A 26,391-nucleotide genomic window follows, 5' to 3' on the forward strand; every position below is an offset into this window, starting at 1 on the left:
GTTTATATATATATATATAGCTCCAGTTTTTTGTTTATTTCTGACCCCTCCACACCACAAGTGTTGATGGTTTTGTTCCTAATTTACTATATTTTTTTATTCCATGCACCTTGTTGGATGTGAGAAGTTGCACCAGACTATTGCATTAATAGTATATTAGGCCTAGTAGTATTATATTAGTATTATATAATTATATTACACTCTGTAACAATGAGAGAGACACTGCTGTTTACATTTAGTATGGTAAATAGAATATTTATAGTATAGGTATAAAGATATTTTAGTAGGCAAATTTGAAGTAAATGAGAAATAATGCAAAGGAAAGTAAATTTTCTGAAATGTTGCGCTTTCTTGCGCTTGAATGTTAATATGGCCCTCCTATGAGGTGTCAATCACAGAAACGGCCCCCCGCCAATTTGAGTTTGAGACCCCTGCTTTAGAGTAATGGCTGCTTTCGTGCCTCCTTCAGATATGTGAAAATATTATGCAGAACTTTTGAGATTGGTTGCTTTATTGTGTTTCATTCTACTAAGCTCTGTGATTGTTCGCTGCTTTGTGGTTTCACATACAGTCTGCTTTTTCAAGTGAGTGTCTTGGGGGACAGCTTTTATAGATAAATTGTGTTTTGGTAATTTGATGTTTCTCCTTCTTGGTAATTGAACTGCTTTTCCTAATTTAAGCATTTTAGTTACTTTGTTCCAGACTGCTTTGAAATGTTCTTCAGTCTTAGGTTTTACAGCTGACCTTCAAATTCACTAAGGAAATATTTTGGGGTAAATACAAGTTAAGCTCTATTTATGGCACCTACAAAGTTTATTTGTTTTACTTGATTTATTTACTTATTTACTTTATTTTTTACTTATTTACTTTTTTTAATGTTACTTTATGTATTATGTATTTATTTCATTTGTGTACTTATTTACTGATTTATTTACAAACAAAACCCATACTTATCTTTAAACTAAGAGTTTTTTTCCCTATAATATGCAGTGTTTCCCACAGGATTTTGTGAGACTGTGGTGGGTGGACATCCGTTCCTCGAGGGGGGTCCAGGGAAAATTTTGTACATTTTAAATTGAAATGGATAAATCTGGTGCATTCTGAAAGCAAAATTAAGTGACTAGATCAATGAACCACTTTTGCTATAAAAGAGCACAATTATCAGACGGTTATTTAAATATTGCGACAAGCCTAATTTCCGTTTCATTTTGAGACTGTGGCAGGACAAATTAGAATGTGGCAGGCCGCCACAGTCTAGTCAATGTATGGGAAACACTGACATGGTACTTTTTAGTTGTATCTGACACATTTTTTTCATGCAGATAGTCAAGATGTTATAATACAATACAATCAAATCGAGACACGAATTGAGATCTTGTGAATCGGAATTGAATCGGGACACATGTAGTGATACTCAGCCCTACCAAGGTCCTCAGGTTATACGGGTCTCTCAAACATCAGACACCCTCACTCAGGTGACCCAGATGAGCTTGATTAAGCCTCAGCTTGTTGTCCTAGCAGTACTCTCCCACAGATCTGCTGTCTTGATTCAGAGCCGATATAGATGGCCCTCCTCTTCCTTTCACTTGTGATGCTGAGTGCAGTATAAGCCCTATAGAGGTACTGTCCTCTGCACCCTAGCTCCACAGCACCTTGCCTTCCATCCTTGAATTTGGCAGTCATTAATGATATTCCTCATATTTCTCCCTCTTCCACTCATTGGCCTCCTCCATCTTGCCATGACACTGTAAGCTCCAGCATGAAAATATTCTTCGGAAACCAGAACAATAATAATAATAATACGTTTTATTTATATAGCGCCTTTCCAGTGCTCAAGGACACTTAATGTCAGGTCTGAGGGTGGTCTTAACGACATGCTGAGGGAATCTGAGTTGCCTACCCAAGTCCATGGTCAACTGCCAGTCCTGCTCTGTATTGAGAATCTCTTCAAAGAATCTGGTCGCTTTAGATGTTACCCTTGGTTTCTCTCCAGCTCTGATGAAGCTGATGGCTTGCTTTGAGGGTTTTGACCTCTGGGAGCTGGGCGATATATCGAATGCTTTTGTCACGCGCATTTCGTCAGTAAAGCCGGTTCCCTGATTGCCGCTAAATCGCCATCACCTGCTTTCAAATGAAGCGGCATTTAATAGACAGAGCCGTAGTTCACTGATAAGCCACGCAATATCGCGTTCAATATCGATATCCGTGAACTACGGCTCTGCAATGGCCTTGAGTACTTGGTCATGCTGCCAGCAGTACCAGACACCCCCAGCAGCTTTAGGCAGCAGCTGAAGATATGCTCCCAGTGTCCCCTTTCTCTGGCAAAGGGAGCAGGCTGTTGTGTCAGCCAGGCCCCAGTGATGCAGGTAGGATGGGCTGGGAAGGACATCATAGACCGCCTGTACATGGGAACCTGATGCAGCGTGGCTCTGACTGCCACAGGTTTGTCCGTTATATCTTTCACTTCACCGCTTGCTCCCATCTAGTCCAGACAACTTTGTCTCTTTCTCACTGTTCTGCTGGAGCTCTCCTCCTCAACAAATGCTTTCCCCTTATTCAAGAAAGAGGGAATGGGATTCAGATAAATTGCAAGCTGGATTGAAACATGCATGACCTGTATGAGCACCGCACCTTGTGCTAACCACTAGACTTAAATAAATGAACGAATGAATGAATGAGGAATGTGGCATTTATATACCAATTTTTTTTTATGTACTACTATACACCCAAAGTGCTTTACAATCATATCAGGGGTCTCTCCTCAACCACCACCAGTGTGCAGCATCCACTTGGATGATGCCATGACAGTACAGAAGAACGGCGCCAGTGCGCTCATCACACACCAGCCATAGGTGGAGAGGAGAAAGAGTGATAGAGCCAATTAAATGGATGGGGATTATTAGGAGGCCATGATTGGTAAGGGCCAATGAAGGGATTTTGGCCAGGACACTGGAGTTACACCCCTACACTTTTATGAGAAGTGCCATGGGATTTTTAATGACCACAGAGAGTCAGGAGCTCAGTTTAATCATCGGTCTCATCCGAAGGACAGTGCTTGTGACAGTATAGTGTTCCCATCACTATACTGGGACGTTAGGACCTACACAGACCGGGTAAGCACCACTTGCTGGCCTTATTAACACCTATTCCAGCAGCAATCTAGTTTTCCCAGGAGGTCTCCCATCCAGGTACTAACCAGGCTCAACCCTGCTTAGATTCAGTGGGCAACTGGGCTTTTCTTGTCTCTCTTCTGCCTGTTATTTTATTCCCATCACATGGATAGTGCTGTATAAATTAGGGATGGGCATTTTTCCAAAATATTGTATTCGAATATTTGGGCTTGTAAAAAAACGAATATTCAAATATTCATTTATTTAAATTACGTTAAATGAGAAAGACGTTTTTTTTTTATATTTATCAAGATTTTGTTACCATTTCTGAACAAGCTTACAAGCTTAAATTATAAGGTTTTATTTTAGTTGAAAGCATTAAATATGTGCAGACAAAAAATATAAAGAACAAGCATTTAAGCTCAAGCAGCGCGAATGGGACAAATACTAATAAAGCAGACAGCGCCAGTTATCGTACAAAACGTAACGTACATATACACTCGAGTCAGTATATGTTTATCGTGTTTCACATGTTCATGTTGAGAAAAAAAAACAATATTATTATGATAACTCGGTTTCATCAATTCATTTGATCAAAAGTAATTCCATTGTGTAAGATCATCTTCATCCAAGTAATTCCAAACTTTGCGAGGCAGGAAACAACATTATGTGATGATCAAATAAAATAAACTTGTTAAACACGCTCCACAGCGCCACCTGGTGCATTTAGTTATAACTGCGAGTTTTAGTGCTTAGGATTTATCATGGATTCACTGCATTTACGGCCAGCAAAGCAACATAGTAAAATTCGTATAGTATTTTTATTTTTCGAATATTAATTACAGAACGAATATTTGAATATTCAACTATTTGTGCACACCCCTAGTATAAATGCCAAAAGCTCCCAAAATGTAGCATTTTTAATTCAGCAGAATAGTAGTTGAAAAGCTTTATCAAGTGTTACATATGTTGTTTTGAGTAATTGTCACTTCAGGTGACACTTGATGACAAGATAATTCCACTCTTGGGATATGGTCTTGTTGTGCTCTGTGGCTCAACCCTTGAAACCCTTGAACAATTCTTTGGATTTAGGATACTTAGGTGGCACTGAAGGTGACATAGCTTATCTAAAGAAAAGCTGAACCATCATGCTGACCTTTTAAAGATATTCACAATCACTTACTGAATAAGCAGTCCAGTTTACAGAATGGTTTTACAGTCCTCCTACCCAATGACCTTAGTGATAAACGAGTTTGTCACGCCATCAAGTCTCTTATTTCACCTCCTTTGGTGCAAGGTGAGATTAGGCTTTGCTGTCGTCCCAATGAACAGTGTGATCGCGCTAAGCAAACACCGGCAGGGCTCTCATCTCCACTTCAGCATATGGGCTCTGTTGGATCATTCTAGCATTGAAATTCGCTCCACACCGTGTCCTTAATTACATTTTAGATCATCACTCTGTTCCATTTAGTAATGAAGGGACAGCTGTACAGACTTCCCCACAAAAAATGACTCATTTTTTTGAAGGGGGCTTAATTTTGTTTTCTCTTTCACCCTTAAATGGAGTGGGTGGAAAAAGCAAAGTAGCATTTCTTTTAAAGGTGCTGTGGAGACCTTTTGACGTGGTTTTACAATCTTATCACATAGCATAAACAGGTTTTGTCTGGGGTGTGAGTGTCTGACTGCATTCGTACATTTGTTAAGAAGCAGAAACATAGAAATTGACAGTAGAGGCATATTAGTTTGGCACTGGACTCGCTGTTAGCTCTTGTTGCATACTTGGCTTGTGAGGGAAAATGAATCATCACTGGTCTGCTGTAATATTTTTTGAAATCCAAGCCTCTTCTGTTTGCATTACAGTATAACACAGACCGCAATACCATTACAGTCCATTCAAGAGTAATAGGTTCTGAAGATATTTATGAGTCCTATTTGTGGTCGATATACATTGTGGTCTCCTAAGAAGGCTTAAAATCATAAAGACAAAAGACAATTTCAACCTCTTATATCAGACTTTGAGGTTGTACTCAACCACTCCTCTAATTCCACTCTAAATCAATATAAGCTGTTTTCACACCCAGTACACTCAGTGTACTTTGTTCGAATTTTTGGAGAAATGTTGTCTGTAGGGCTGCAACAACTAATCGATAAAATCGATTAATAATCGATAATGAAAATCGTCGACAGCAAATGTCATTATTGTTTAGTCACGTCTGCCCACCGTGCACGGAAAACTTTCACCACTCTGATCAAATTACAGCACTGAATAACACATTTCGATGGACAAAATGCTTCTTAAAAATAGTGGAGGAAACAGAGTGAACTGCTGCTGGAAAGGTACGTGAACGAAGCTGCCCAAAACATGAGAATTCTTTGTTTTTAAAAAGCTCAGTGCTTCCCACACATAGAATAATCGAAGAATCCAAGTAAAGTCTATCAAAAAGGGTAATGTAGTAATGACCATTTTGCATGTTATTTACCAACCTACACTTCATCCAAAAGGCCTGTAGGTGGCACACCAACTTAATTTAACCAACATCGTTAGATGGTAAATCAATACAAAACACATGGTTTTGGTGAGCGCTGTGTAATCTGTATTCACATTAGATTTTTAAAGCAACACAATTCGTTTGCAAATTAAACAAACCACAGTTCCAGATTGCCCTTCAAATTCGTAAAGCAAAAAACGATGCTTTTTGATATATATAAATAATTATATATATAAACTGGCTGGGGACATTCTGAAATGCTTAACGTGGCTTAATGTACTAAGACAGTGATATTCACAGACCAAACTCAGCAAACATCATATTAATAAACCATGCTATGTAGGCATACAGCAAAGCAGATGAGCCCAGAATATGAACGCAATTCGTTTAATTACACGTTAAGTGTCCTCCCATAGAAAACTGTTAAAGAAAAATCTTGACATCACTTAATGTAGCCTATAGAGAATACGAACCGACGTCACGCCTCGTTGCATGCCGGGGCGGCACCGCCATTTTGATAGGATCACCCTCTATTACTCGTACTGAAATTAATACGGATTCTTGCTTACCTTTTGTTTTGTTTCTGCCATTAAGTGGAATGTTAACATTTTTAATGGTATCGTTTGCAGGGAATAGAAGCTATTTTATCTCGTCGCATGATCATTTTATTTATTTATTTTTTTTCACTGAAGTTTTGTAGAATTTCGTCTACAATGTTGATCTGTTTACCGTATCACACGCTGGACACTCACTACTGCTTCAGCCATCATATGAATATCCAAATAAATCTATGTGATCAACACACTGAGAAAAGTCGATTCATTTATTTGTTGGAAACATTTAAATGGTGCTTAAACGAGCATACTGAGTGGGCCTACAACTGTTGTCATTGTAATCCCCCTTTTCCACGATCACAGATGAGGAGAATCGGAGATTATGGGTCAAATTCAGCGGACAGACGGACACGAACACAATGTATTTTTATATTTATTTTAACAAATGACAACCACACTAAGCAATTTCATACCTTTATAAAACCGTTATGAAGAAAATGTATAAAATGCTTGCATTTATTTTGGTCTCATCCGTTTTTCTGCATGTGCTTTATTTGTAAATAGAATTTGGTCTCTTTAATATCAGTCTAAGTGCATTAAGCGTTTTCTTGAGAGGACACGAGAGGAAACCGTTTTTATAAACGTGTTGCGTTCATATTTTGGGCTCATTTGCGTATCTCCACGCATTATGCTTTAATAAATATGTACAGAATTGTTTGTTTGTCACATGAAGCGTTTTTCTTAAGCATTTGAATGTCCCCGTCAAGTTGTTAACCCTCTAGAGTCTGAGGCTGATTTGGGGCCTGGAGAACTTTTGACATGCCCTGACATTTGTGCTTTTTTCAGTTGTTCATAAACATATTAATGGAAAAAGTGTCATTACACTGTATTCAGCACAAACTAGGCTACAATAATATGTGAGGAACATGTATGTACATGTTTGTGTTTTTGAAGGAATAACATTTATGCGTGGTTGTTGAAAAAACAAAAAACTTAAGTCACTGAAATAAGGCCAAAAAAAGTATAATAAATCTGTGTTCATAAGACTTTAGGGTATTGGAGGTTGTAGACTAGAGTTTTTGCTTCAAAATTATGTAAAAATTATGCTGCCTACTCCTTCATATAAAACAATATATTGATTTAGTTTTTGTAAGACACTTTTTGCCAAGAAACACAGTATGCGAGGAGGCGTGAATCACCACTGAAAATGGGCCATTCTCACCTGAGAAGACAAAAGAATTGGATAGTAATGAGCTGAAATGACTTGCATATTAATGAGGCATTTCAGTCAGGTAGGCTGTGAAAAAAAACTTTCTGTGATGTCTCAAGCTCATCATGATATATGAAACATACAGAAAAATATCATTACAATATAAAGTAATGGTTTTATATTATACTTTAAAATATAATGTATTTCTGTGATGCAAAGAGTCTGAATATAGACTTTTAGTTTAAAAGCATGCACATTTGGAATTTTCTATACAGAGGAGTTATATTAACTTAATATTCATTGTCATTACTATGAGCGCTGGTGTTTTCAATTCATCCTTGAAGTCGGAGGGCGCTCTGTGCATTTTAGTCCACAAATTCATCTAAAAGAAGAAGAGGCTATTCCTTGAATGGAGTTTCCAATACATACTGCAGCCGGAGGGCGCTAAAGAAACAAAAACTCATCTAAACTTCATCTGTAGAAGACAAGTAAACAGGAAGTAACTGCATGTCTTCTAGAGATCGCTAACCATGACTTTTACATCCAGATAAACACTTTTCAAGACAATAAATACACGATTGAGATAATGAATGCATGTATTGACTGAATTAGCGTCTGAATAGCGCTGGCTCCGTGGGCGTGGCCGCATTAGCAGATAATGAGCTGAATCACGGATTTCTGACATGGCTCTCTTTTCATACAGATTACATAAACAAAGAAGGTTTGTTTTCAATTTGACTTACATGATTTAAAACCTGACATCTTAACGTTTTTTTAGACATAAGTGTAATTTTTTTGTCATTAGTATTCACTAAGTTACAGTTCATTTTCGGAGAACTATCAGATTGGAGTTCGTTCAGAGGGAGAGGAGAGATCACGCATCATGTTAGTTTTCTTTATTTTACAAAAAGCACAACATTGTGTTTTTACTCTGAGTGTACACAAATGAAAGAAGATATTCCACAGATTAAAATGGTGTATAACTCTTAATTGTATGTGCAACATTGACGGAGTATTTTGAGTCTCTTTCACACTGATAAGAAAAAAACCACGGTGGTATCGCCGGCGATACAGTCAGACCTCAGAGTGTTAATTCACGAGCGCAGTGAGAGTCAGACTTGCAAAGGTAATGTTAATTATTAAACCAAACGAAATCAAAATGTTCAAAAACACAGCAATGTCATTTTTTTGAGTGATAAGCAGTGGGTTTAATCAGTGCCATTAATAACAGATTTGCCATCTTCTCGTCATCTGCTCGACCTGCTTCCCTTGGTGTTTTTACACGTAGAAAAGGCGAAAAAAACGTTTTTCACTGTCTTGTTTTCTCTCAGAACGATGATCTGAGTTACTATCACAATTATCGATGCAGCATTAATGACATAGAATGGTGACATTTTTCACAATCATGACAGAAAACAAATTACTGCACTAAACTCAATATCGGAAAGGCTGCGCGATCCTGTCATGATGGCGAATAAACAAAGAAGTTACCCAGAACTCAATGCGGCGTGACGTCAGATTCGTATTCTCTATAAGTGATATTAAAAGATCGAATTCTGCACAAACAAATTTTTCTGTTGTAACGAAATGTAGCGGTTATTAATCAATTTATGGATGAAATATGAATATAATAATTCATAAGGTTATGAATAAATTATGATTCATATATCGACCCAACGGGGAATTAAACATATATTGTGAATCAATTACAACGAATTATAATCAATTACATATATGATTAGTTCTGGTTTAATAATTATTTAGAGAAACTGTTCGTTTGTCCAGCAAACTAAGTCCCTCACAGAATATTATAAACAGAGTTATTCTCTGGTCGTGAAAATAACTTGCATCAAAGCATAAAGCGATCGAAAAACGTTAAAGTGACTTGGTTTTCAGCTGAAAGAACAAACAGAACAATCGAGCGTGAATAACGTTTTAATATATGCAGACTACGAATACAGAGGTTATACATCTAAATATATATACAAGAATACACATATATATACACGAGAATGAAAATGAAGAAAAGACAGGGAAAGAAAGATGATCAAAGAATGGCAAATTACACAGTTAAACCTTTTTGAGAGAGCCAGCACAGAAATCAGTTTAGACAAATTTAAGGTAAATGATAATACTTGCTTATTGGTTCAAGTCTGTGAGTAGCAGTTTCAACGCGCTTGGCTTGGTCCTTTCCGAGAGGGTTTCTCCGGCGGGGTTTTCAAAAGAGGTTTAAAATTAAGTAACTTAACCGAAGAGAGAGAGAGAGAGAGAGAGAGAGAGAGAGAGAGAGGAAGTGGTCCTCCGGAGCTGCGCGCGTGGTTGGGAAGCGCGGTCACCTGAGGCGTCCGGAGAGACGTGCACGAGACGATCGGGAGGTCACCGGGAGAACAAAGAAAAGGTGTGTGTCGTTGTTTTTATGGAAACCCAAACTAACACACCTCCTGAATTGTAGCGGCCAATAGATGCGCAGCACTATTTGGCGGGCAAAGTTCCTTGGTTTGGTCTCCTAGATGAATTTGCATACTTAATGGCCATCAGACCGGATTTCGAGATCGAGTGCTTTCTTCACAGTATCATTAAACACATAGAAAAATGCATATGTCAGCCATGTGACCCACCTCAGTAAATAGCTCGAGTCCGGAGCTTTACGGAGAGACCAAACTCGACAGATCAGAAAGGCATAGGAGAGAAGTTATGGTTTACAGACAAAATTATATCGTTAAAATGCACACTAGCACAAATACACTCATTTAAACACTAGGAAACATGCATAGGCCCTAAAATATATGAAATATATATTTCAGCAAAGTGGTAGTGTATATATATATATACAGTTAAAAGTGTATGTTTGTGTGTTTCTGTATGTGTGTCTGTGTGTGTGTTTTTTGTGTGTGTGGGTGCTGGAATGTGGATCTGGCCCATAGTCCACATGAGGGCCCCCTTTGATGTCCTAAGAGCAAGGAAATTGGGCCTGCTGTGTTACCTCGGAGGGCCACAAAGGTGTCAAGTGGGCTCATCTTTAGTAGACAGTTCGGAGCCGATTTAGTGATTAAGAAACAAAGTTCATCAGGGTAAAAGCGTTCTGAAAACTCCAAAGTTTATTGACTCTGAACGGATCCATCCAGACGTTACACTGTATAGTATGCTTTATTAGTGTTTACTAAGTTTGGTCTTTTTAATTTTTTAATGTCTTGGTACATTAAGCCATGTTAAGCGTTTTCTTTATGGGAGGAAAATGCCTAAGTAAACGTGTTGTGTTCATATTCTGGGCTCATCTGCTTTTCTGTACATAGTATGCTTTATTAGTATATTGTTTACTAAGTTTGGTTTGTTAATAACACTGTCTTTAGTAAATTAAGCCACGTTAAGCTTTTTCATGTTAAGCGTTTTAGAACGTCCCAGTGGTGATATCATTTTCAACTGATTAACATTATGAAAACCTTTAGGAACTTTGAAAGATAAAACGGTGAAACTCCTAGGCCTAATATTATTTTCAATAATTCCAAATTATGTTAATTTTCCCCAATTGAATTGTCACATAGTTTGCAAAAGTGCATTTATTCTGCAAGCAGTAAGGTGGAGATCTGTGTTGCATTTGTTGAAATTCATCGCTGAAGGTTTGATCGTGGAAGATTTAGTCACACAAATGGTACAAGTGGCTTGTGAAGAAATAAAGACTGGCTGTATGACACTTTCATTGAAGCAGAATTTCACTGTGGAGATCCCTAAACTCCAGCGCACATTTGTTTTCAGATCATCAGCGCTGCTTCTGCATTTAGAGGGAGCGCCTTCACAGAGTTGCCAGATTGCAGAGATTAAGTAAAACACCTGGAAGACAGTATATCCTTTAAAGGTGCTGGGTTTTGTTTTATATATTTTTGCAATATTACTTGAAACTGTCTTTACTAACTGGTAAAAGACTATTTATTAGGTACACTGAAAGGAATAATATTAATATACATCATCTGTGCACGAGGTAGGGCCTTAAAAACATCAGCCTATCATTGGCCATCTGGCTTGTCAATCACTGCCATGACGTTCCTTGTGAGAGACTAGCGCGGCTGCGCGCTCCAGTAACTTTCCACACTCCACAGGCGCCGCATGCAATGTTTTTGTCCGGAGACAGGAGTAACAACTGCAGATTGAGTTACCTGCGGTGAGTCCGACATAATAAATCCACTAACAAGATGCAGCGAATTCCGGTAGTAAACACTCGTGTTCCAATACTCGTGGAACAAGTTTTGGGAGGCGTTCCCTCGAAAGGAGGGGGGGGGGTGTTCTTACGCATGCGCTCATTTCAAAAACACAGTAACAGTCTTTGGTTTCTCAGTCGACAAAAAGATCCTCTTTATCACCTTTAAAGGGAAAAGCTCTATTTGGGATTTAAGCTCTTCGCATCTGGCAACCACAAGCTTGACTGCTAGTAAAGGCTTGTTATCAATGCACGTTTTCAGGATAAATAATGAGCGGGCCAATATCGTGACGATTATTTGTTATCAATCGAGAGAAGCAAATATCGTTATCACGATTAAAATATGATTAATTGTGCAGCCCTACCGCCCAGGTATATTAACGGCCACCCAAGTATATTTGAAGTTCCAAAATGCGATAAACACCATTTAAAACACCATTTAACACCATTTCTGCCAAAATTAGTATTGTATCTGGTCAGTATTGACCAGTATATATACCAGTACCGGGACAGTAAATTATCTCTCTCATCTGAAGAATCAGCCCGCAATAGTGTAGAAGTTTCAAAATAAGAGTCCTGATGTATTTTGGCATTGTTTATAATTAAGTTACACGCTAAGCTTTTTTTTTCTTTTCTGGGCATTATTGGTATTTTGGTTACACAATAAATTGTATTTATTTTGATAAGTAAACAATTGTGGTCTCTGGCTGGGATGCTCCTTCACAGGAAGAAAAGCCTAAGAACATTTGACAAGTATTATTCAATTTATAGATTTTACTAGTATCAGTAAAATCTGTGTCCCATTCATTGAGAGAGACACTATATGACAACGCAAGGAGAACTCTATCATTTAAATGCTGTAATTTTGCATAATTTACAATGCATAAAAATGCATAATATTAATATTTAAAGCTGCAGTCCGCAACTTTTTTTTTGGTTAAAAATGATCCAAAATCAACTTTTGAACAAGTACATAACCACCCAGTGTTCAAAACTATCTAATTATCTTGTCTCGATTCACGACGGTTAGCTTGTAATAATGTTTTATAATAAGAACGAACTGGCGGATTTCCACGGGAAATTCAAGCATGCAGCAGTTCCTCTGTGCGTCATTACGTCACGTCCGTAAACAGAAAGGAGTCCTGTCGAGAGGCTCAGTTAAATCATGTGAGGATGCTGCCGGTAGCGGCACGTTTATAGCCTTTTCTCACAGCAGCTGAAATAATTAAACTTAACATTTTGATGGCGGATTGTAATCCAGAAAGGTCCAAATGACAATCATCAGTGACAACTGGAGATTCACCCGTAGTCAAAAAGCGAAAGACTTCAGACTGTGGAGTGGATACAGAAATTGAAATCTACAGGTAACGCTAATACACACTAAATACACAGTCACGCAGTGCTGATGTTGTTAACATTAACAATTTGAGAACAATATAACAGTAATAATAATTTGCACGGTTTGGCATGATCCAAGCTAAGCGATCGTTAGATTTAATCATCATTGGCAGCGTGATTGTTGGCCTAATGCTTTTTTCCTCAGTTGGTCAAAACAAAAGTGGCAGAAATGTAACATCAGATGATATTTTCCAGTGAAAATTCTTAAATTGGTCATACTTTCAAGATGTAGAGTCTGTGGTTCTGAAGTGCAGTATCCTCACCGGTGCAGTGACTGACAGCAAACATTAGATTTATCCGCGCTGACAAGCTGTGCGGAGGCACAATGCACGTACAGATAACTGTTCCGCATATGACTGCAATCGCATGTTTCAAACAGAGATGGCGACAGGAAAAACTGCGGACGGCAGCTTTAATTAAAAGTTATAGTAGCCTATGTAATTAAAATGAATTTAAAAAAATAAATATTAGTAAAAATCACACATTATTTGTTTGTCACATGTAGTAGACCTTTTTTTTTTTGCCGTGGGTAATAGGAGGATTTTTCACCTGGCTACCACCGCAAGTATATTTCAAAACATGTGGGAAGCACTGAAGCTAATGTATTAGCTTAATTTGACAGATTTGTGTGCTGTTTAATGTGTGATATGTTTCCTCAGTGCAAAAGTTTCATTTTACAGTTATATCCTTACAAATTCATGTGAGTATTTCCATTTTGTTTGAAGGCTTGTCCTAATAGTCTGTGTTAAACTTCAGACTTTACTGAATGAGCGCCGGTGCACTTGTCAGGGTTTTTCCTGGGTCAAAAATGGTCTGCTGTGGTGGCTGACAGACATCGTCATTCACACAAACCATAAAAGTAGCCTACCCACATGATCTGCGAGCCTAATACTGACAATAAATTACCTGCCACTCTTACTGTAATCGTTTCTTGCCCTCTTTGCAAAAAAGTCTGTGATTTCATAGCTTTGTAAGAGAAGATGCTTCTTTGCTAGACCTGATAATTATTTTGGTACATATTAATAAAGATTAATAATCAATATTAAAAAGTAGCATTAAAAAGTTTATTTTAACTAATATTCTAATTTTCTACCATGTACAATTGAATGCGCCTAGCTAACAACAACTTGCTTTGTTCTGGTTTCACCTCACTCCAGTCTATACTAACTGACTTTATAGGTTATTTACTACACATTGTCATATAAATAACCTGACAATACAGTGGATTATTAAGGCTGAATCTTATAAACCACTCTTGCTAAATGGGGTAAACACACAGGTTCTCATTTCAGAGCTGTTCAGACTCAGAGTAAATGATTTGTTACACAGATTCACACAGTGAGGTTGTCACGGTCTGTGGTTGGTTGGAAAGAGTGAGGACTCAAAGGTGCAGATGATGGGCTTTTATTAAGAACAAAACAAAACAAAACACAAACCAAAACTACCCCAAGGGGAACACATAAAAAACATCAAGACTTGACTTGACTTGACAGAGTAAACACACACGAGAACATCCAAAGTACAACAACAAACCAACCCAGGACTGCAAACACAAGGAGAATAAGTAGGGAACAAAGGCAGGTAATGATGTGGGGCAAATTAACCATTGAACAGATAACAAGATGGGTGGGGTCCAGACAAAAGACAGGTGAGCACATGGCACAAGGAATCACAAGACAAGCCATGTGCTCACACCAAACATAAACAGAAGAACAAAGACAAGAGAATACGGGAGTGTCAGAGCTCAGTCACAAAACCAAGAATACACTAGAACAGAAGTGACAACTCTGACAGATGTCTCCTGAGTTCAGTGCTGGACAGATAAGTTGTTATAAATATTCATTAAAATGAATCTGTTCAAAAGAGTCATTAGGTCACGGATCGTACATTAGCGCACGTGGACGCGTTGTGTGTGAACCCAGGCTGTTAGGACATCGCAAAAGATAACACTTCATCACTGGATAGAAATTTTTTGTTTGTTTGTTCTGCCTGTCAGAGAAGATGTGTTTTTTTTTGAGCACTATTCACACCCAGTGATAATACAGGAAAAAAAAAATTCTCAGAATGCGTCATGTGAAACATGGATTCGGTCTTCCGAACTTTTAGCATCCTGCCAGTTGATTTAGATTAATATGTGCAAGGGAGAGAGATCAAAGTCAGTGCTTAGTTTGAAGACAGACAAGTGTTTCTCATACATTGACTAGACTGTGGCGGCCCGCCACATTCTAATTTGTCCTGCCACAGTCTCAAAGTACGCCTGTCGCGATGTTTAAATAATCGATTGTTAATTGAGTCAAAAGAAATAGACTTGCGCCAATTAAGTTTTCGTGCACTATATTCAGACTCATCTGAAGCCATTCCATAGCTTCATGTGAGGACAGAAGAATATGTACATTGTTAAATTTAAGTTCAAAGAAACTTGTCTTCCCTCTGCTGCAGCTGTCAATCATTCTCTGTTCAGCACTCAAACAGCGCGTCGCGTTCGGTAACGACAGTCAGCACGGTAAAACTCTCCAATATGATATATTATAATACTTGATATATAGATAAAGGGCTGTGGATTTGCATAAAATGACTTTATCTTGCTGGAGTTTATTGCCGTTTCTGAACGATGTCATACTGGCTACAGTTAGATTGCACAACACAAGGACTATGAATTGGTGTCACAAGCACAATAACTGGTGTTTAAAAGTTTAAAAAAAAGAAGCCTACAATCAATAAACTGTTAGTTGCAGATATACACAGGGGTTATCTTTGTGCCGTGAACTTTTCAATGCGCTGCATAACTGCGTGCTGTGACTCTATATTGCTTCTAGCACATCATTCTGCACCCGGGATGCGCATTAGCATTTTTTTGCTGCTGTTTTGAAGCGTTTCATAATATCATGGTTTTGCACACTGAAAGATTATTAATAGCCTATTTTGTTCTTTCGTATTTATATCTTGTTGCCCCATTAAACAGCTTTTTTCATTTCATAAGAATGCATATAGTCATTTTAAACTTTATTAACATATTTAGATTTTATAAAATTACTGTGCAGAGTTTTTTTTTTTTCAAGAATTAGGCTAGCATACTTTTTTCTGCTAAATTATATAGTCACCTAGATTATTTATTTATTTATTTAGTTATTTATTCTTTGGTCAGCTTATGATATATATTTTTTTATTCATTTGTTATTTTTCTCTATAATGAAGTAGTGTGTTTAGTGCATTCTGGATTGTTTAACAAATCAAAGAGTGGCCATTAGTTTTACAAATACAGATATATAGATACAGGCCTCCACTAATTATTCTAGAAATAAATAAATAGAAATAAATTGTCCACCCACTACAGTCTCTCACAATCCTGTGGGAAATACAGCAGATGAATTGCGTGCGCACGAGAGAGGAGCTCTCTGCTTGTTCTCTCCATCAGTTAACATGCGACCTGCTGCGTCACTCATAAATCACATAACTGATCAAATAAGGCTTTGGTGGGACAAAAATTAGTTTTTGCGGCCGCCCAAAAAAATTCAATGCTTGAAAAACCCTGATGCGTGTCAAAACAGACGGGATGCATTAAAGAGGGAGACAATTAAAATTCGGCATAAAAATATTCATTCTGCTGAAATAAGTTGTTGGACGTTAAATTTAGAAGTTTAAAAGTCAACCTGTAATTCAAGTATTTTATGAGAGTGGTAACTGTAAAGGGATAACTGAACGAAATTACTGTAACAGGTTATTGTGTCCAGAGTGTGTTTCTGCAGAACATTCCTCTTTAATGTAGGGATTTAAACTGTCTTTGCTTTATAGCTCTTTCACATTGATGTTAACTGAGTATCAAATCAGCATATTAGAATGATTTCTGAAGGATCATGTGACACTGAAATAAATAACACATAACAATTGCTGCAATAAAAATATATTTATTTTACATATTTACTAAATTAGAATTAATTGAATGCGAAAAAGAAATAACTGTTATTTCATGTTATGACCAAACAAAATGTTTATATTTATGTTTGTATATGATACATTTTATATAAATATTATAAATTTATATAAGTTTCCCAAAATGTCCAATTAATTCTCATAAATTCCCAAAAATTCCTATAAATTACGGTTACGTTTCCAAATTGGAATATTTCCAAAATACCCCAGGTTAAGTTCCCGTGGAATGTTTCCGGAAATTTACGGGAAACTTTCTGCTCCTTTGCAACCCTAATTAACCCTAATTATCGATGATGTCTTGCAAGTATCTTGATGTCGATAATAAGTCAGTTACAGACGATAATCGTCAATATCGAGAAAAAAAAAAAAAAAGACAAATATATTTAACATAGTCCAGTAGTTACTATTCACATGAAATAGCATGAATGAAATTTTGTAGCCCATTATAAAATCCATTATAAATCCATTATAACATCTATAAAGATATTCTTCATGCTTTCAATGTGGAATTAGGCAAAGCTAGACAGACCTTCTTCTCAAATATTATAAACAGAAACTTTAACAACACCCGCACTCTTTTTGCTACAGTAGAGAGACTAACAAACCCCCCCAATTCAGATTCCCAGTGAAATGCTCTCAGACAGCAAATGTAGTGAGTTTGCTTCCTTCTCTGAGAAAATTAACAATATCAGAAAGGCGATCAGCACATCCTTGAGCTGCACTGGGGTAAAACAGATCAGATCACAACCTCAGAAAGTAGCTATTATGTCTGATTTCGAAGCAATTGATGGTAAAATTTTGGAAGAAACAGTACAGCACCTTAAAACATCAACCTGCGCCCTTGACACACTTCCCACATCTTTTTTCAAAAGAGTGTTAAACTGTTTAGAAGCAGATCTCCTAGAAGTAGTAAATGCCTCACTTCTCTCTGGGACTTTTCCAAAATCCCTGAAAACTGCAGTTGTTAAGCCCCTCCTGAAAAAGAGCAATCTGGATAACACCATATTGAGCAACTACAGGCCAATCTCAAATCTTCCTTTCATAGGCAAGATCATTGAAAAAGTTGTTTTCAATCAGCTGAACAAGTTCTTAAGCTTGAATGGATACTTTGATAACTTTCAATCTGGTTTCCGACCGCATCACAGCACAGAGACAGCACTCATAAAGATAATAAATGATATTCGCCTTAACACAGATACAGGTAAATTAACAGTGCTGGTTCTACTTGACCTCAGTGCTGCGTTTGACACTGTCGATCACAACATTCTTCTTGACAGGCTGGAAAACTGGGTTGGGCTTTCTGGGATGGTCCTAAAATGGTTCAGGTCATACTTAGAAGGGAGAGGTTATTATGTGAGTATCGGTGACCATAAGTCTGAGTGGACATCCATGATATGCGGAGTCCCTCAAGGTTCAATACTCGCACCCCTCCTGTTCAACCTATATATGCTGCCACTGAGCCAAATAATGAGAAAGAACCAAATTGCATATCACAGCTATGCAGATGACACCCAGATTTACCTAGCCCTATCACCTAACGACTACAGCCCCATTGACTCCCTGTGCCAGTGCATTGATGAAATTAAAAATTGGATGTGTCTAAACTTCCTTCAGTTAAACAAAGACAAAACTGAAGTCATTGCGTTTGGAAACAAAGGTGAAGTTTTCAAAGTGAACATGTACCTTCACTCTAGGGGTCAAACAACTAAAAATCAAGTCAGGAATCTTGGTGTGATCTTGGAGTCAGACCTGAGTTTCAGTAGCCATAAAGACAATAACTAAATCAGCGTATTATCATCTCAAAAATATTGCAAGAATTAGATGCTTTGTCTCCAGTCAAGACTTAGAGAAACTTGTTCATGCTTTCATCACCAGCCGGGTGGATTATTGTAATGGGCTCCTCACTGGTCTTCCCAGAAAGACCATAAGACAGCTGCAGCTCGTACAGAACGCTGCTGCCAGGATTCTGAGCAGAACCAGAAAACATGAACACATCACACCAGTCCTCAGGTCCTTGCACTGGCTTCCAGTTGCATTTAGAATTGATTTTAAAGTACTGTTACTTGTTTATAAATCACTCAATGGCCTAGGACCTCAATGCATTGCAGATATGCTCATAGAATATAAACCTAACAGATCACTCAGATCATCAGGATCAAGTCATTTAGAAATACCCAGGGTTCACTCAAAGCAAGGAGAGTCTGCTTTTAGCTGTTACGCCAGCCGCAGCTGGAACCAGCTTCCAGAAGAGATCAGGTGTGCTCCAACAGTAGCCACATTAAAATCCAGACTCAAAACACATCTTTTTACCTATGCATTTGCTGATTGAGCACTGTGCTATGTCCGAACTGTTTGCACTTTATTTTATACGTATTATCTTTTTATTCTTTTAATTCCTTTTCCTGTTTTTATTTCATTTTAATGTATTTTATATCTTTTATGTATCATCTTGTTATTCTGACTTTTAATGCATTATTGCTGTCTGGTTGAAAGAGCTGGGAGAATTAGGAAGAAATTGATTAGGTTAAAATTTGGTAAATATGACAAACCATGGGGAAATTTAAGCTGTAGTGCATGGTTAAGATATCTTTGGATTACAGTCAGGACACTTTCCAAAGGGGGAAATTTCCAAAGGGGAAATTTGAACTGCGTTCCATAGGTAAGATATCTCCGGAAGGGGGATTAGGGCTGTGTGGTGCAGTTTGAGGTGTCTTGGCAAAAGGGGAGATTGAAACTATGTTTATCAGTTTGAAGTGCCTTAACAGGTAGCAGTCCTGTTGGTTGAGGAAGATCCATTCTGATCTGCTCTGATGAATAGATCCGTTTAGATCCAACTCTGATGGACGAGAACAACAACAACAACAACAACAACAAACTCCCTGAGACTTCCTAGCTCTTCCATCCAGATAGCAAAATTCTCTGTTTTTACTGTTATTTCTATTCCTTATGTTCTATTTTTATTATTCTTTTTTATGTAAAGCACTTTGAATTACCATTGTGTATGAAATGTGCTATACAAATAAAATTGCCTTGCCTTGCCTTGCCTTGCCTAGCCTATAGTAGTTAATTAATAGGGTTAGGAATAAAAAATCTATTCTGGAATCACTTAATTTACTTAAGGCCAGGAATCAAATAGGCCTACTCTTTATAAAATTAACATTTTAATTTTTGCTTATTAATAATGTGATTTTTATTTTCAATCCATTCTTCAAGCGCGAGATGAAGCAGACACTTCTGTAGCTACCACGCACTGTTTTCTGAGCTGTGCACAGAGAGTCGTCTCATAGACTAGTTTGTGGACACATACACACAAAATGTCAAAATATCCCTGTAAACACAGTTTTGTCTCGTAAATGGTTGAGAAAAAAAATGTATGTGTAACAGCCTAGATTGGATTTGTGGATTGACATCTTATAGGCATACCCGCTAAGGATGTTCATTATGGTTTTAACCGACAAGATTGTTACAGTAAAATTAAATTAAATTAGAATGGATAAGTGTCTGTGTTAAAAATAACAATTTGTTTTCCAGGGGTTTCGTTTTACATGTGCAAATACCATAAATAAACTCATATAGCATCTAAAAGGAATAATTATGTGAAATATATTTACTTAAACAATTAACAGATTAACAAAATAAAAGAAAAAAAAAAACTGTGTGACAAGTAATAGCCTATATGCTGAGTTTTGATCAGTTTTTGCATGCTCTCCACACACTTTTAAGGAAATATAAACTGATGACAGAAAGCGGTGCCTTTTTTCTTTATCTTACAAAAACACAATGTTTTGTTTTTATTGTGAGTGTACACAGATAAAATTTGACTCTTTGTCATTTATGATAAATACATAAACTAATAGAGTATTTTACAGAGTATTTTAAGTTGTTTTCACTGGTGTAAAGAAGCAATTCAAGTGATCACGCCGGTGCCTCGCGCATACATGTCAATTCTAGAAAAATAAAATACCAAATAACATTTGAAATTACTTATTTTTCCAAATAAATAATGCAGCATATATATAATATATATATAATATAAGGGGCCTATAAGGACACCTCGGAGCTCTAAAAACATGACCTTCCTGTTTTTGGTCATGCAGAAGGAACCAATTTGTTTTTAATATCTAATTTTAGAAAAATAACAAATATCATATAGCTTGACTACAAGTTTAAAAAAAACAGCGCTACATGTTATAATTAAGAAAATTAAACTTATCATGAAATGTCTACTCAGGCAACAACACCAAAAATGAAAGAAGCATCGGACCTTATGAAAAAATAGGCAAGACACATTGCTATGTGACATCAACATGCATTTATCATTCTTACAATCACTACCAGAATGTCCACCTTCACAGTGACCTTTGTTAAACTCTGTTCAATTCAACAGTTCTCTTCACGAAACGAAATTGTCAGATAAACAGAAAGGCTATTGTCAGATAAACAGAAAGCGCAACCAAACTGATGTGTTTTTACGGTGCATGTTAGCTATGTTATCTCCAGTGGGACGGACAGGGCATGGTAGGGACGGGGCTCGAATAGATGATATTATAGGATATCGCATTATTTTTAAGTCGATTATCTATAAAATATTTTTACATATTGCCCAGCCCTAGTTGGCATGTTTGTTTGAAGGACAGCATTGGGCAGGATGTGGAGGAATAGTGTGTTTTGTCAATAAAATAAAATAAAGAAAATTAGGCTTTTTATCCGATTTTCCTTTAATCACAATAATAATCGTCCAACTAAGTGATTATCAAAATAACCGTTAGTTCCCATTCAGTCGGTCACGTTCGACGTACGTCGGACAGACCGACGAATAGGAATCTCGCTAGAGAGGCCAATCTACTTCGAGTGTAACTAAAACGAGCCAATGCACATTGGCATGCAATCATATGCATCAGCTGCTCGCCTCGCAGCGTGGGTATATAATGAGCAGCAGGTAGGTTGCATCTTCAGCTTTTCGCTTCAGAGCCCAACGGTGTTTGTTCCTGTTCTCTGCAAGTGAGTGTCTGCTAGAAGACGAGTCAAGCTTTTTGGTTGAACTTCTCTTTTTTTTCCGAGTGCGGGCGAACAGCACAGCAGCGGGGTCGAAGTCCTCTCTTTTTCTGTTTTTGTTTCGTTTGCCGTTTTTGAGCAAATAGCTGTTTGACAGCGTCAGAAGGCTGTTCTCACGGCCGGTACGGTGCGCTTTTGAGCGCTGAAAAGCCGTTTTTACTGCTGGTAAGAGTGAGCGCCTTCAAAGAGAGAGAAAGCACACGACAGGCTGCACACAATCCCTGTCTGTGTTGCGGTGGCCATTCCCCTGCGTGCTTCAGCACTTCTAAAAGAGTAAAGTCCCTGAAAGAGCTTACACGAGTAGATTTGCGTCTTTTTAAAGACGACATCCTACTTGTGTTTCTGGATGCGGTCGTTCCTGTCCTCACTGACTGCCACGATCACCGTTTCACATGTCTGGGCGCGTGATGAAATGATGATTGTGGGTGTTCATGTTTTCATATGAGAACATGATCACGTTGACACGCCGGTCTAACTCTTCTTTCTCCGGGAAGCTTGAGTCCCCTCTGTTGTTGGCCAGCTGCTGCTTGTGTGTAAAAGCACAGCCGCGGGTCTGCCCGACACTCTGGGAGACCGTGGAGATCAACGAGAGCAAACCTCTCGCTCTTCTGCGATTGGATTGCTGGTCCTTTTCAATAGGGGAACCTAGCATTTCATTCAGAGCTCCAGCTGAGGGACAGACGTCGATTGCAGCATCGGAGAGAGTGCTGTTATGCTCTGGAAATGAGGGTGACGCTGCCCACTGTAATGGTGTGTGCTTATGCTGACTCCGATTCGGACCTTACAGCCATGCTTTCCTGGGTCTTCCAGATGTGCATGGAAAACTTGGCAGTATGGGGGTATATTGGTGCCATAAATATGGAATGCCAAAGGTGCCAGAATCTGCATAAGTTTTTCCTCTCTCACTACCCTCTTGGATGGGGTGGCTGTACACAGACCACACCCACCCTGCATGTGAGGCCAAGGCACTCTTTTTGCATGAGGGTAGTTCTGTGCTGGGGTTGAGCTGCGCTTGTTGACTAACCGTGATCAAAGTCACGGCGCAGGCCCTCAGCCAGACGATGTCCACCTCAGTGGTCCAGAAGTGCCCCCTGGCTTACCTTTTGAGGTGTGAGAGGTTGTCAAGCTAAAAGCTTTCTCAATGCTCCCATCTTACGAGGTGGCCTTTTCGGTGACACAAGCTACCATTCAAAATGCTCACGGAGAAACGCGTTTTCGAGTGCATCCGTCCCCGAGATTGGTTTGCAGCGATTGACCTGAAGGACGCGTACTTCCATGTTTCAATTCTTCCGCGACACAGGCCATTCCTGAGATTCGCGTTCGAAGGTCGAGCATATCAGTACAGAGTCCTACCCTTCGGGCTGGCCCTGTCTCCCCGCGTCTTCACGAAAGTCGTGGAGGGAGCCCTTGTTCCCATGAGAGAACAGGGTGTTCGCATTCTCAACTATCTCGACGACTGGCTCATTCTAGCACAGTCCCGGGATCAGTTGTGCAAACACAGGGATTTGGTGCTCAGACACCTCAGCCAGTTGGGGCTTCAGGTCAACTGGGAAAAGAGCAAACTCTGCTTCATATGAGACCGCTTCAGCACTGGCTTCACGGCCGAGATGGGCGTGGCAGCGCGGCACGTTCCGGGTGCCAATCACTCAGGAGTGCCGCCGAACCTTCAGTCCGTGGTCGGACCCCTTGTTTCTTCGGGCAGGAGTGCCCCTAGAACAGGTGTCCCGGCATGCTGTGGTGTTCACAGATGCTTCTGCCACCGGCTGGGGTGCCACGTACAACGGGCATGCAGTCTCAGGGGTTTGGACGGGACCCCATTTGCATTGGCACATCAATTGCCTCAAGTTGCTGGCAGTATGCCTTGCTCTGAGCCGCCTCAAAGGCCTGCTTCAGGGCAAGCATGTACTGGTCCATACGGACAACACTGCGACCATTGCGTACATCAACCGTCAAGGTGGTCTACGCTCCCGTCGCATGTCGCAACTCGCCCGCCATCTCCTCCTGTGGAGTCGGAAGCATCTGAGGTCACTTCACGCCATTCATGTCCCCGGTGTGCTCAACCGTGTGGCCGACGAGCTATCACGAGCTGCGCTGCCAGGAGAGTGGCGACTCCACCCCCAGGTGGTTCAGCTGATCTGGAGAGAATTCGGAGAGGCTCAGGTAGACCTGTTTGCCTCACCAGAATCCTCCCACTGCCAGTTGTTTTACTCTCTGACCGAGGGGACACTCGGGACAGATGCACTGGCTCACAGCTGGCCCCGGGGCCTGCGCAAATATGCATTTCCCCCAGTGAGCCTGCTTGCACAGACCCTGTGCAAAGTCAGGGAGGACGAGGAGCAGGTCTTGTTAGTTGCGCCTTACTGGCCCAACCGGACCTGGTTCCCAGAACTCTCACTCCTCGCGACAGCCCCTCCCTGGCCCATTCCTCTGAGGAAAGACCTTCTTTCTCAGAGACGGGGCACTCTTTGGCACCCGCGTTCAGACCTCTGGAAACTCCATGTCTGGTCCCTGGACGGGACGCGGAGGTTCTAGGTGACTTACCCCCTGAGGTACTTAAACACCATCACTTCGGCAATTGCACTGTTTACAAGACGTGCTTATGCATCGAAGTGAAACCTGTTCGTCGAGTGGTGCTCTTCTCGCCGAGAAGACCCCCGAAGATGCTCGATCGGAGTCGTGCTTTCCTTCTTGCAGCAAGGGTTGGAGCGTAGGCTGTCCCCCTCCACCCTCAAAGTCCATACTGCTGCCATATCTGCTAACCACGACCACATAGATGGCAAATCTGTTGGTCAGCACGACCTGGTCATCAGGTTCCTTAGGGGAGCGAGACGGTTAAATCCTCCTCGTTCCCCCTCCATACCCTCTTGGGACCTTACTCTGGTGCTCAGAGCACTCCAGATTGCTCCCTTTGAGCCTTTGCTGTCAGCAGACTTAAAGATTCTGTCTATGAAGACTTTGCTGCTGGTGGCATTGGCCTCCATCAAGAGGGTAGGGGACCTGCAGTCATTTTCGGTCGACGAATCGTGCCTAGAGTTCGGGCCGGGTGACAGCCAGGCCGGGGTCTCAGTACCACGTGGCTATGTGCCCAAGGTTCCTACCACTCCCTTCAGGGACCAGGTAGTGAGCCTGCAAGCGCTGCCCTCGGAGGAGGCAGACCCAGCCCTGGCTTTGCTCTGTCCAGTTCGCGCCTTGCGACTGTACATAGACAGAACTCGAAGCTTCAGGACCTCAGACCAGCTCTTTGTCTGTTACGGAGGCCAGCAGAAGGGAAAGGCTGTCTCCAAGCAGAGGATGGCCCACTGGATAGTGGATGCCATCGCCCTGGCTTACCAAGCTCAGGGCGTGCCCTGCCCGCTCAGATTGCATGCTCACTCCACGAGAGGTGTGGCATCCTCCTGGGCGCTGGCTCGTGGCGCCTCGCTAACAGACATTTGTAGAGCTGCAGGCTGGGCGACACCTAACACGTTCGCTAGATACTATAGCCTTCGTGTCGAGCCGGTCTCCTCCCGTGTTCTCGCCTTAGGTCAGAGGCACGGAGAGGCCCCGGCTTAGTGTCGGCTTGCTGCGCTACATGCGCGTTCTATTCTATTCAGAGAGTCCCTACGGGCAGACCCTGTTGAGTCCTCCGGTTACCCTTCGGCAGCCGACGTGGCGGAGCGTCTGGCGCCAGGCCTATACTCCGTTGTATCCTTGAGAACCGGATTTAGGCTGGGTTCCATATGTGTGACCCTACGGGGATCCCATATGGCTTTTTCCACGGCTGCTCCTAAACGAAGCCTGTGTCTTTCCCTCTGGGAGAACCCATCTCTCACCGAGTGGAGTCACCCCAGTTCTTCCATATGTTGTACAACCCACAAGGTTAGTCCATATGTACTTATCCATATAACTCCTTCGGGGAAGGATATGGCTTCCGCAGCGTTCCTTATCGCATGTAAGGCTACGCTTTCCCAGCGTTATCCAATTGTCGCACTGAGTGGGTTTTGGGAACAACAGTGATCGACCCTCTCTGTGTGAGCCTGGTCCCACCGTCCTTAGGCAAGGGGGTTCAGGTGGCTCACGACAGAGCGCTGGAAGAGGGCAGCTCCTGTGGCGCTTTGGTAGGGATTCCTATTCGTCGGTCTGTCCGACGTACGTCGAACGTGACCGACTGAATGGGAACGTCTCGGTTACATAGGTAACCCTCGTTCCCTGAAGGAGGGAACGGAGACGTACGTCCCGTCGCCACAGGCGTTGTCCTGCTGATGCTGCCGCCTGCTGGGTTCGGCTCCTCAGCGAAAACCTGAAGATGCAACGCACCTGCTGCTCATTTATATACCCGCGCTGCGAGGCGAGCAGCTGATGCATATGATTGCATGGCAATGTGCATTGGCTCGTTTTAGTTACACTCGAAGTAGATTGGCCTCTCTAGCGAGATTCCTATTCGTCGGTCTGTCCGACATACGTCTCCGTTCCC

At 40.4% G+C, this 26,391-nt stretch overlaps 1 protein-coding gene across 8 annotated transcripts in view; it reads left to right on the plus strand.

The window, feature by feature from the left end:
* Nucleotides 1-26,391, plus strand: part of atp2b4 (ATPase plasma membrane Ca2+ transporting 4) — a 146,621-nt gene that overhangs the window by 70,810 nt on the left and 49,420 nt on the right. The gene's annotated exons all lie outside the window — the stretch shown is intronic.

Source organism: Chanodichthys erythropterus, chromosome 6 (assembly GCF_024489055.1).
Source record: "Chanodichthys erythropterus isolate Z2021 chromosome 6, ASM2448905v1, whole genome shotgun sequence".
Lineage (NCBI taxonomy): Eukaryota > Metazoa > Chordata > Actinopteri > Cypriniformes > Xenocyprididae > Chanodichthys > Chanodichthys erythropterus.